Genomic DNA, 13821 nt, shown 5'->3' with positions numbered 1-13821 from the left:
AACGATCATATTTTACAATAAAAGTAAATATATGAAATTTAAAAGTAGAACATTACAAACTATTTGGAAAATAGGAAAGAGAAGAAAAATCACTCTTAATTCTACTGTACCACAACAGCTATTGGTTATATTTTGATGATTCCCTTCTAGATTTTTTCTACCCATATATATTTTTTTGAATTTTATTTATTTTTTATATAGCAGGTTCTTATTAGTTATCCATTTTATGCATATTAGTGTATTTATGTCAATCCCAATCTCCCACTTCATCATACCACCACCGCCCCACCACTTTTCCCCACATTCTGTTTTATAACTTCATGTTACATAAGACTAATACAAGAGTACCCATTTCTGTCAAAAAATAACCTTCACAGTGTAGCTTTGAAGGATAAAATAATTCTCTTGATAAATCCCCAATAATGAGACATTTAAGTTATGTCTAATTATTTTTTAGTTTCCTAAGCTATACTGAGATGTTCATTTGTGTGGAGAAATCTGTAAATTCATCCACAGATACTTCTATTGGCTAACTTCTAGATGTAGAATTGTAATCTCAAAAAGCATGGCTATTTTTAAAGCTTTAGAAGTACACTCACAAATTCCCTTCCAGAAAGACTGTAGCAATTTACCAGCAGTGCAAGAGAGTGACTATTTATGGTGTCTGTGTTAGTTAGGGTTCTCCAGAGAAACAGAGCTAATAGGATATAAAAGGAGATTTATTATGAGAAATTGACTCGCACAATTATGGAGACTGAGAAGTCCCACAACCTGCCATGTATAAACTGGAAACCCAGGAAAGCCGGTGATGGGATTCCCTCTGAATCGAAGGCCTGAGAATGCAGGGAGCTCATGACGTAAATCCCAATTTGAGGGCAGAAAAAGAGATGAAATATCCCATCACAAACAATAGGCAGAAAAGGGGGCAAATTCCTCCTTCTTCAGCCTTTTTGTTCTATTCAGGCCCTCACCGGATTAGGTGATGCCCACCCACATTAGGTAGGGCAATCTACTAAGTCAATGATTCAGACGCTAGTTTTGTCCAGAAACACTCACAGACACACCCAAACATAATGTTTAATCAAATATCTTGGCATCCCCTGATCCAGACAGGTTGACATATAAACTTAACTATCACAGATCCACCCCTTGTCAACTTGGCACTCATATCCATCTCTTTAAGCCATACTTAATTTCCATATAAAAACAGTAACAAGGTTATAATTCCACCTAACATGGTACAACTTGCATGCAACTGAAAGCCTAACCCTTTTGCCAGAAGAGGAGCTCTTGAAAAAGAACACGCTCATTAACCTAGACTTTTCCACAGAATTCAAGGAAGCCAAATTGAGGTGAGACAGAATTGTCCCTTTGGACCTCGTGATTAAGGTGTTTACATGCGCACACAACCCCTGCCAGTTAGTTGCATGTCTTTAAAACCTACTATAAATCTAAAGGCCTTTGTGTCTTGTGTCCCAGTAGTAACAATCCCTTCTTGGACTTCCCAGACACGTACGTGAGTCAGGTGCAGCTTGTGGACCTGGCCAGCACCGGGATGCTGCCAGTGGACATCCCCGTACAGGAAGGTATCCGGAGCTGCACTGCTCTCGACCTGTAGGGAAAAAGAATTGCAATCTGAAAAACGGACTCATGAGAATATTTGCTGCTTCTATCAGGGCATTGAATCCAGGAACTATGAAGAACATCTCAAGCAGTAAATATTTATCATAGCGTACTTCCCTCATCTGTGTATCTAGTGACCATGGCACAGTGTACATTTTTGCTGCCAAAGATCCAAAAGAATAAACAGTCTAGTTTGGCATCAGCCAGTTTCCTTCCAAAATACTTCATTTCCAAATGGAGTTTTCCCAAATTTCAGGTTCCCTCAGCTGATCACCCCATTGAAGTGCTGGGTGTGTCTCTCAGACCCCTCTGGGGCTAACGCTGGCACACTGTGGACCTGTGGGTAAAAGGCAGGAAGGGATTGCCCCAATGACCTTTGGCCTCAAAGCCATATGAAGTCTTTTCCTTTCCTAAGGAAGGCTTTCCATTTATTAAGAGAATAATTACCAGGGCATAAGTAGATACTTAAGTGGCTTTGAACAACTTGTACCTGACTGTTGGTTTGTTATCTTATCACAGTTCAACTGTGAAATTTAGCTCTAGCAGTTCCACTGCATCCTTTAAAATTTGAGGGGACTCCATATAAACTTAGGAGCTGGGTTGAGAAAAGGGTGAACAAATTGAAATTTGTTTTTGGCAACAGATTCCCTCCTTTTTACTGGGCCTACAGTGAAGAAATGAGCAAATTGGCAAATGTTAGTTCTTACAGTGTAACAAGATTTAAATAGGTTAATAATACCAGCAGCTCACCTTAGAAATGGAGAAAAATTCCTTCTCCAGTCTGAACATGAAGAAAAAAGACACAATTATGCTAGAAAACACAGTGTGAACATTTCCCCTTGTGTAAATTAAATGTTGGGATTTTTCCATGCCTGTAACATTGTTTGGTTATGTGTGCACGCATGCTGCATGCCACCGTCCCCTGTTTCTGTGTTGGAGTTGTTACAATCGACGCGAAACACCAGACCCCCAACAGTGAGAGCCCAAGCATGTTGTAGTGTCACTGTGGGGAGTAGCCATCCTTCCTAGGGGGCTTGACTGGGTCTCTTAAACAGGAAGAGTCAGCTTTATTCAGGGTTAATAGTCAATTCTCTGTTATGTGTAGGGATCAAAGCAATGCATAGACTTTAAAAATTAGTCATTTAATTTAGAGTATATGAAGGAAAATATTCTACACCTCTTTCAACAAAGTGATACAGGAGAAAGTGTCCTCTGGTGATTTCTGTCGGTGTTGAGAATAATGCTTTAGTCTGTCATTTCTACTTATGTTTACCGACATCTTTTTCTCTCCCCAACGTTTTTAAGAGCTACACACTAATATTTTGAAAATGAAAGGCACATCACTTTTTTTTAACATTGGGTAACTACAATAAGTTATGGGCTCTATATTGTTAAGTACTATTTGAAGCATATATTTAGTTTTCTTAAATTCTTGATAAAGAAATTTAATTTTGTGTTTTTGATTTCAGGTTGCAAATATTTAGAATCAGTATAGCAGCAAATTCTCAGTTTTGCAACAAACATGACAAAGAGACTAAGGCGTGAACATAATATGGTAATTATGCACTTCGTGGTCTTGATCTTAACCCAGGTGTCCTTAATAGGCTCCCACTGGCAGCATGATATAGAGTCCAGATCAACAGCTTAACCAGCTTGCTAAAAAAAAAAAAAAAGAAAGCCCAGACTTCCCCATTAGGGGCATTCCTGAGCATCCTAAAGCATCTATAATACAAAGAAAATTCCCTTCCTCCCTTAATTCAAAAGAAGGAAATTGGGCTTTCCTGGTGGCGCAGTGGTTGAGAGTCCGCCTGCCGATGCAGGGAACACGGGTTCGTGCCCGGTCCGGGAAGATCCCACATGCCGCGGAGCGGCTGGGTCCGTGAGCCATGGCCGCTGAGCCTGCGCGTCCAGAGCCTGTGCTCCACAACGGGAGGGGCCACAACAGTGAAAGGCCCGCGTACCGCAAAAAAAAAAAAAAAAGAAGGAGATGAAGAAGACCAATACCCCAGTAGAAAACTGGTAATAAGACATAGAAAAGCAATTCACAGAATATGGTTGTCCAATAAGTATTATGAAACAAGCCTCACTTCACATATAATAAGGAAAAATAATTATTAATTATATATTATGTTTTGCCTGTCAAGCTGTGCACTTCTTAGTGCACCTACAAATTAGTAAAAACTGCGCAAAAAGCAGTTTGGCAATAAGTGGCAAAAACTTTAAAAGTGTAACTTATACTTTGACCCAACATTTCTATTCTAGGATTCTGCCCTTAGAAAGTCACCAGAGCTGTGGAGATGTGAAAAGTGATTCATGTACAAGAATGAACATTGCAGAGTTCTTAAACTATAGAAAATTAGAAGCAATGTTAATGCCCACTTGTAAGTTAATAGTTGCATAATTTATGAAATAACCTTATAGTGCAATATTATACAGCTATTAAAATATTGTTTTCAGAGGATATTGAATATTATAGGAAAACACTTATGGCATAATTTAAATGAATAGAAATAAGTGATAAACATATAATATATATGTGTGTATGAAAGGAGTGTGTGAAATATTTATGATAGTTATTTCTAGGTCTTTAGGAATAATTTTTATTTTCTCCTTTATACTTTGTCAGTGTTTTACTATAAACATACAATCCATTTTTAACAGAAAAGCACTGTTTTATTTTAACACCTAATAACTTCAAGGGAAAAAAATCCGTGAAACACTATTAATGCATTTCACTTCCAAAATATATTTCATTTTGATAAAGTTTTTGTTTTCAATTCCAAACTTGTGCTTTAAATTTACCTTTGTGGAATAAAATTCTCAGTTTTAGGAAGTGACATTTTAGCACTTGTTATTCTATTGGAAAATTTTACCAGACTAACCCTCAGTTCAAACTAGTAGTGATTGATGGGTACATATGTTGAGTAATGCACACGGAGTTTTCACAGGAACAGAAACATTTGTAGAGATTGATAGAGCAATTCTTTTCAGACAATATACACTTTACTTTTCTAGACATTCACACTAAAACAAAAAAAGCCGTTTTCTTAGTTTGATCTTTTCACTTCTTCATTTGTTTTGTGCAGGCATGTCTTCTGAACTTTTTTTTTTTTTTGCGGTACGCGGGCCTCTCACTGTTGGGGCCTCTCCCGTTGCGGAGCACAGGCTCCGGACGCGCAGGCTCAGTGGCCATGGCTCACGGGCCCAGCCGCTCTGTGGCATGTGGGATCTTCCCGGACCAGGGCACGATCCCGTGTCCCCTGCATCGGCAGGCGGACTCTCCACCACTGCACCACCAGGGAAGCCCTCTTCTGAACTTTTGTGTCTGTAAAATAGCACTCTGGATGAAGCAAACATAAAATTCATAAATAAAAAGTTCTTTGATTATATGCACAATCCTGAGGAAAGCATTTAATTACATCATATCTTAGATTTTACATTTTAGAAATTGGGATAATATTTGCATTATTACTATGGTTTTAAATTTTGTGTCTCAAAGAGGATTCGCATTCTCATTATGTCCAGGAGGCCTTGCAATTGTCCCACCACAACTACCAATCTGATTATGTGCTTCTCTTCTTAGGGATCTTCAAATTCTCCCCCTGGCCTTCAGGATAGTTACAGAGACGTTAGCACTGCTTTAAAGGATTTACAACCTATTTCCTCTGCCCAAACTTCTGTCCCTTCTTCTCGCTACTCCACCTCTACCACTCTTCAAGCTGTATTCCAGCTATCAAGATTTTCCAAAAGAGCTGGCTCTTTCCAAACTCTGTGTCTTAGTTGGCTTTTCCTTTTTCATCAAATATGTGTCCCTAGCTTTTCTGGCTAGCAAGAAAAGCTTCAGCCTGTAAGATTCATCACAGGTGCAATTGTCTTAGTGAAACCTTGCCTGCTTGCCCCAAGATAAATTAGTCCTTCCATCTTTATTCCCACAGCACCCTCCAGACAGCTTCCCTTGTACCATTTATTGATATTATGCTGTTATATACATATATAATTGTTAATTTATGGCTGTGCGTGCCACTGGACTGTGGGCTTTGTGACGATGGGAATGGTTTGTTTCCCATTGCTGGATGTGTTCAAGTCCAGTGCTGGAACCAAAGGATGAGTCAGGCTATAGTAGGAACCCAGCCTTGGGTGGGTGGTTTACCTTGATGACTGTGAGTCCCCTTTTAGTTCTAAGCATATGGAATTCCCATGCCCAACTCACCATTCTCAGTGGGGAAGGGGAAGGAGAAAATTGGGGCTAGGGGCTGGGCAGAGGGTGAAGTTCCTAGTAGCAGTATATCTTTTCCAGTTTTAATCAGCACCTTTAATAAATACATTCCTTTCTCCTCACTATTTCTTGAGATCCCAGGGCTCTGATAAATGAAAAGCAGCTCTCCTGACTATAAAACATTTGAGGAAACTGCTGGGCTGATAATAACTAATGTTATTAAGCATTTGCTATGTGCCAGGCATTCTTCTAAGTGCTTTACGTATATTAATGCACTTATCCTCACAATAACTCCATGAGTGAGGTATCATTAGTGTAGATGAGGAAAGGCAGGCATAGCTCATAAACCTTGCTTAAATATATATTATGAGTAAGTGGCATAGCTATGATTCACACCCAGGCAATATGATCCAGGTCCCTACAGCTTTCTGCCAGCCATGGTCAAGGGTACATTGTCCTCAGAACTATTGCCACCTTCTCCAATTGTTAGCCTCTTAACACTTAGTTATGGGGCTCAAGGTAGCACTACCAGAACATAGCTGTTTTCTGAAGTAGTTGCCTTCAAAGTCCAGGAAACAGCTTACCAAGTTCATGTCACCTTGTTACCCTCTGCTCCTCTCGTTCTTCTTACTCTTCTTACTCTCGTTACTCCGCTTTTCTTTCCTTCACTCCCATTTACACACTGTAGCCAATTGATCTGAAAATATACAAATATGATCATGTTACTCCCCAGCAAAACAGTCCTTCAGTATCACCCACTGCTTTGGGGATGATGTCCAAACAGCTGAGCATAAAATGCAGAGCCTGGGGCTTCCCTGGTGGCACAGTGGTTAAGAATCCGCCTGCCAATGCAGGGGACACAGGTTGGAGCCCTGGTACGGGAAGGTCCAACATGCTGCGGAGCAACTAAACCCGTGCGCCACAACTACTGAGCCTACGCTCTAGAGCCCGTGAGCCACAACTACTGAACCCGCGCACCACAACTACTGAGCCCACGTGCCTAGAGCCCACGCTCTGCAACAAGAGAAACCACTGCAATGAGAGGCCTGCGCACGGTAACGAAGAGTAGCCCCCCCCCACTCGCCACAGCTAGAGAAAGCCTGCAGGCAGCAACGAAGACCCAACACAGCCAAAAATAAATAAATAAAATTAAAAAAAAAAAAAAAGCTTTGCATGAGGTGGTCCCACTGTGCTAGTGTCAGAGCTGGGCTTGGTAGAAGCCAGAAGCAAAGTAGGGGATTAGGCCATAAGGAGACCCTGAGGGCAGCTTCAAGATGTGAGGCTTAGCGCATATATATGCCCTAAATGCCCCAGAACTTCTCCAAATCCACGGGGTTCTCTCACACATTACATATGTTGTCCCTTCCCTGACCTTTGCTCCTCTTCCAGATGAATTTGTATTTACTCTAAAGTACTGAGCAAGGCCAGACCACAAAAGGCTGGTCCAGGCTGGAGGAGTAACTGCTGAGACTTGGCTTAATTTGTTTCACGGGATTGGGCAGAGGAAGAAGTTAAACTGAGGTGCAGTTGCAGCAAAGGCTTTAGCTGATGCCATGCTGTATACTTTTCCCATGTTCACTGTAACAAATTACCATAAAATGGGTGGCTTAAAACAATGCACATATTTTCTCTCCCATTCTGGAAGCCACAGACCTTAAATCGGTATCACTGAGCCAAAATCAAGGCATCTGTAGGGCCACGCGCCATCTGGAGGTTCTAGGGGAAAATCCACCCCTTGCCTCTTCACGTGGCTGCTGGCATTCTTTGGCTTGCAGCCACATCACTCCAATTTCTGCCTCTGTCTTCACATCACCTTCTCCTCACGTGATTACATTTAGGGCCCACCCTGCTAATGCAAGATCCTCTCTCAATCATTAAACCCTCTGGTTAACCACATCTGTGAAGACCTGGTTTCTATACAAATAATATTTCCGGGTTCCAGGGATTAGGACTTGATATCTTTGTAGGACTGTTTTTCAGCCTACCACATATGGAGATCTCTGGAACTCAGATTACCCACCAGAATTACCCTCTGTCAGAGGCAATGCAGTTAAGCGTTTGCATACTTGAAATGATAAATCAGGCTGCCCCCGGCAATGGAGGCATTGGGACCCCTTTGGAGGAAGGTGATTTCCAGGGGAAAAAACAGCTTTGAGCCTTCAACAGATAACACTGCTGGCTGGCAGTTAGGGTTGAGGGCTTTGGTTCTAAAGGGGTGATCTGGGTGGTGCATCACTACACCTCTTCAACCTACTACCTTTTTATGGCCTGTGACTGTGCCATAGTTGCTGATTTCTGGGGTTTATTTCTTACTGTGTCATGAAGCTTTCTACTGCACTGGCCATTGCCTACCGCAAGGGTATAATTTAAATATCACTTTGTCTGTAAACCTTCCGGTATCTTGCCTTTCTCCACCTTCTCCTCCTCTGCAGAATTAGTCTGTCTCTTTTCTGTGTTGCCATGTTACTTTATTCATACCTCTTCTGGTACTTATACCCATTGTGTAATGATTAATATTCACCAGTACGTCTTCCCTTACTAGACTGTTAGCACCTTAAGGGTGGGGTACCTGATTTGTTCCTGTTTGTAATCGTCTCAGTATCTGGCAGACAGTAGGTGCTCATAAATGTTGAATGAATGAACCATTAAATGTAGCTTAAAGCAGCCACTCTCTGTCTCTTCATCAGTTGGTGGAGCAGACAGAACAGCCAACTATGTGAACGAAAGCCATCAAGCATGTCTAATCCAAGTGATTGAGTGCATGTCGGGAGGCAGTAAAGTAAACAATATCTCAAGGGTCACAGCTGTTTCACTCTGGCTTTCAGCCAAGAAATGCCATGATTTACTTTCTGCTCTTGCCAAGAATGAAGAAATAAAGTCATAAAGAGTGAAAGAGTGAGGAATTACTCAGTTTGGATGGACAGGTCAATCTGCTTGCCCGCCTGTGGCCTAGCGAGCATGATCAAGAATAATATACTTTCACCTTCTATCCCACTTCACAGTCTTTATTCTTTAACAAAAAGGAAGGGATATTCAATGAGAAATGTAGTTCCAATCCTGATAATGCTAACAAAGTTGGTTTTATACACAGATGACAGTGGGTATCCCCAACATTGTAGGGACTGTTCCAAAATTTCTGCCTCAGATATACCCCTTCTTGCCTCAGGTTGCTAAATTCTAAAAGCATTCCTATGTGTATCTATTTCACAGGGGCATTAGGAGGATTTAACAGATTAGGAATTAATGAATGTAGAAATTCCTACGATAGTACACATGGTGTGTACCTAATAAATGTGTTTCTTTTCTTTATTTTCCTGAAACAGTTTAAGTTCAACAACAAGTCATTTATTAATGTGGAAGGTTTGGAGGAACAAGGTCAATGTGGCAGTTAATATGTGTTTTATTTTGAAATTTTACATTTTTTGAAGTAGCATAGGTACATAGTAAAAGTTCAAACAGTATTAAGCAATATTAAATGAAAAAATTTTTGTTCTGTCCTCCTCCCCACAAACCTTTTGTTAGTGCATTTATTCTAAACAATATGCTGAAATCTATTTTTCTCAATATATCAGTTTTAAATAGTAGCTATAAACTTTGCCTATGAAAGATTAGGAATTTAATTTATTTATACTACTTCTTCCCTACTAATTTTATTTGTATTGCTACTTAGTTCTTCAGTTGGTTTCACTTATAGCTCTAAGTAATATATACAGAGAGATTTACATATAAATCTGTTTCTGTTCTTGTCATCATGTAGATTGCTCCTTGATACCTGCCATTTAAATAATAAAATTATAAATTTGCAGAAGCTCATACCCAATGGTTTACAGGTAAACTGACTGATTGGTGGGGGAAGGAAGGCTGATTTGTAGCATTTTCCTATTTCTGTGACTGATTTCAAGCTACCAACCTGACTTTACATTCCCTTTTGTAATTATAATCATTTTCAATACTTCTCCTATGGCTTGACTTTTTAACAAAATCAATAAGGTGCACTTGCAAAATTATGATAATGGAAATGTTATTCAATATACAATCAAATACTATGTTTTCCCATAGAGAAAGAAAAGTAATCTTGATAGGAAATAAGTAGATAATCAAATAAACTAGAATTTTCAAGTTCCAATTGTATTTTAGAAAATAATTAAAACCCTCACTCTGAAGGAGAACATGGCTCTTCCAAAATTCAAAAAGAAAATACAAGGTAGCAGGAATAATAGATAACAGAAAATGGGTGCTAACATAGTTTTAATCACAGGAGCATGCTGTTTTGCAACACAATTGGAAGGATATCCAGCAGTTTTAGCATTATTAAGGGTTACCACTGAAAAGAGGACAGAGACAGAAAGTTATTTCCTAACCACATCAAATGACCCCAGAAAGGAAACAAGCAGGAATATGGACCTAGATTCCTAGCAGGACTTTGAGTGATGTGAAACAAAGGGGAGATAGATTTGTGGTGTTTTATAAACATGTAAAATCATGCCTTGCTTCCTGAGAAATTATTAGCCACTGCAGACCTGTTGCTTCTCCAAGTACCTGTAAATACTGAGATGCAAAATTGCCTATCTTTGACTCATTTTACCTGTTGGTCTCCATCATTTGTTGGAACAATAGAAGTTTCTGTGATGATTAAAATTTTTTATTTCTTCACTGCTCAGTTTAATTCATTCAGAACTAGTCACTAGTTACGTGTGGCTATTGAGCACTTGAAATGTGACTAGTACAACTAGAAAAGGAATACTTAACTTTATGTAATTTTAACTCCATGTAAAGCTAAAAGCCACATGTGACTGGTGACCATACTGGCAGTACAATTCTTAAAGAAGCCATGGACTAAGGAAAGACAAAGATTTCTCCATTTCTCCACTGGAGAAATAGTTTGGCCTGGGAGTGAAATAATCTGCTCAGCTACTGCTTAGAAAGTTCTTCTTGCCCTGGGGGTCTGGGTCACACAGTGAGGAAGAAATAAGAGTCAGCAATTTGATGACATTAAAACAGTGCTACTGGAGGCTAAATATTCTAAGCATAAAAATCAAATAGAGTCTTTCATTTCATTCTCTTCATTGCTCAAAATCACAATACATTTTTTGGTTCATATTTGGACTATGATGTTTTTGCATATATTTCCGTAGTTATTTCTGGAGATTCTAAATGTTTTTGTTTTACCTGGTGGGCAGAAGAACTATATGCCTTCAAAAGCTTCCAATTGCTTTTTTAATGTTACATGTTTAGTGGAATCCACTTTTCACAAAGATGCTGTTCTCATACCTTGTGAATTCCTCCACTAATTTAGGCCTCTTGCTTTCTTTACCTGCTGAGCAGCTAGCTGGCCTCTTGAGTTTTCTTGTCATATTACTAAGTTCATTTATACATTCAATAAATATTTGTAGAACACCTACTAAATGCCAGATACTGTCATAAACACTGGGAAATCAGCGGTGAACAAAACCAAATCTCTGAACTCATGAAGTTTATATTTCAGTAGGGGAAGAGAGCAGGTAAACAAATAAAACTAATATTCCAGGCAGTTAGTATAAAGAAGACTAAGGGGGATAAAGGATGCTATGAGTGGAGACAGGTATGTCACTATTTTACACAGATTGGCATGGAAGCTTTTACAATAAGATGGCAGTCAGAACAAAGGTCTAAAAGAAGAAAGAACAAAGTTGTGTGAATATTAGTTAAAGAACGTACCAAGCAGTGGGAACAGCAAATGCAAATGTTCCCAGGTGTGGCTGCTCTTTGTTCATGGACAGGGTTTGTTAATCCTTCCTAATTTGTGGGAATGGGAAAGCACAGACGGAACACCTTAAAGAAGGTTCAGCTCTGGGGCAGGAACACCTTTATTAGAGATTCCCGTTTCTGCCTTTGTTTGGTTGAGATAGAAGATCATGACTGCAGCCTGATTCCCTGTGTGTGTGTGTGTGTGTGTGTGTGTGTGTGTGTGTGTGTGTGTGTGTCTGTATCTGTGTGTCTTTGTGTTAGGGATGGAGGTGTAAGACAACTCACCTGGCTATTGGGACAACAGTTCCCTAACTGCTTAGACTTCTTCATCATAGCCCAGTTGAGTTCTGTATCCACAACTTCTTCTTCAACTGCAGATTTTCTTTATTTGTGTTGTGGACTATTTTCTTTCTCTGTTATGATTTATCAAACAATCTAAACTTCTTAACATATTATAAAAATTCCTCAATATCTCTTATCACTGATGGCTCCATTCTCAGGTTGGGGCTGTATATAGATTATTCTTTACTTACTAACATTTTAATAGAATTTTGGAAGGAAAGTAAATCTATGTGCTGCCTTAAGCTTGAAGTCAGAATTCTGAGCTGATGTGGCTGGAGCATGAGGGAGAGCAGACTGTATGGGACAGTCCTGAGTGGGCCACCACAGTGAGGAGAATACTGGAGAATCAACTCTTTACTGCTATGTTCTGAGAGCCCTAGTGTATGAAGATTACAGTAACTAGACTATTACAGTTTTGTGATATACTGTATGCTAAAAATCGATGTTGTAAGACTGCAAGTCAGGGGCCTCACAGACTGAGTGACTTAGGAAGGGTCCATAGGAGGGTGAGATATAGTTAAGGTCGGGATGTAGACATCAGTATCAGTAATTCAGTGACATCAATATCAGCATGAAATGGATATGTCCCTTGAAATATATCTCAAATGAGAGAACAAGTTCTAAAGAGTCTGGGGTATGTCATTTTAAAAGATTATGTTTTAAAGTCTTCTATTCATTCTTCCAAAAATGGGAAAATCTTGAGGAGGGCTAGCCTAGTGGTTAAAATAAAGACTCCAGTACCCGATTTGGGGGTGGGGGGTGGGGGTTGAAATCTATCTGTTAAATGCAACAGCTTGTTAAATAGGCAGTAGCCTGCAAGACTGGAAGCCAGAAATGGTACTCAGGGATTGCAGCTCAATTAAATGAATGTGTCCTGATCATTAGATGGCAGTCCCAGTGCTGGTCCCTGAGACCAGAGAGACAGTAAATGTATTTTTCCTGTGTATAGGGAGCTTACAACTAAATAGGGAGATGGCATAAAGACATGATTATTCTTGTGTAACTTTTCTAGATTAAATTCAAAATTAAAGATGTAATATTAAAAATCACATCTTATAAGCTCACCATTAGAATATGAACTCTTTTATAGGTACATTAAACTGTGTTTTTAAATCATATCAGAAGCTATGTATCTCAGCAAGATGATAGCACATAGTAGAAACTAAATGGAACTGGATTGAAATGCAGGAAACTATCAACAAAATTACTAACAAATTTGATAATAATGTGTAATGAAAATATTCTAAACACTAAAAGAGAGGAAGGAATTTAGAGAATTTCTAGTCTATCCTCCACACTTTTTATAAATAGAGAAACTGTGACCTGGAGACCAATCTGGGAAATACCTAGAATTTAAGGCAAGATGCAAACTTCCAGTCAGAAGTTCTTTTTCACTGAAGTTACAAGGCAAAAATCTCAGATAAGGCTCACACGGCCCACGCAAAGGCACAGAAATCAATTTTATTATGTCACAGCACCCACCATAATAGCCAGTTATGCTTCTCTTGTCTTCTTTCACTTTAACAATTATCCATTCATTCAAAAATATAAAGAGAAGTATCAATTCAAAGACTCTGTTTTAAATGCTGGAGATACAGCCCTTACCTTCATGGAGTTCATGGTCTAGTAGGGAACACAGATAAAAACAATATAATATTATTGTTATATATAACAGTTATATTAGTATTACAATCATATGTAATATGTATAAATGTATATACAACTATGTACATATAAAATAATGATAGTCCTTTTTCAGGAGAGAAGTGGAATGGAAGGCATGATCTCAGTTACAAGCTCACTTGAAACTAAAATTTTCCTGCTGTGGTAAACTTAGGCCTATTCAAAACTAGAGTGTGATTATTTCTGAAGACAGAGAAGGGAGCATTTCATTTTAAAATGAGTATTGATTT

At 39.1% G+C, this 13821-nt stretch overlaps 1 pseudogene; it reads left to right on the top strand.

Annotated features, from left to right (window-relative positions):
- The window catches only part of LOC136125104 (WD repeat domain phosphoinositide-interacting protein 3 pseudogene), a 97427-nt pseudogene extending 95485 nt beyond the window's left edge, over positions 1–1942 (top strand).
- The last annotated feature ends 11879 nt before the right edge of the window (positions 1943–13821 follow it).

The sequence above is a fragment of the Phocoena phocoena genome, chromosome 6, assembly GCF_963924675.1.
Source record: "Phocoena phocoena chromosome 6, mPhoPho1.1, whole genome shotgun sequence".
NCBI classification, from domain to species: domain Eukaryota; kingdom Metazoa; phylum Chordata; class Mammalia; order Artiodactyla; family Phocoenidae; genus Phocoena; species Phocoena phocoena.
Note: the sequence above shows the minus strand (reverse complement) of the source record. Positions and strands in the feature narration are given on the sequence as shown.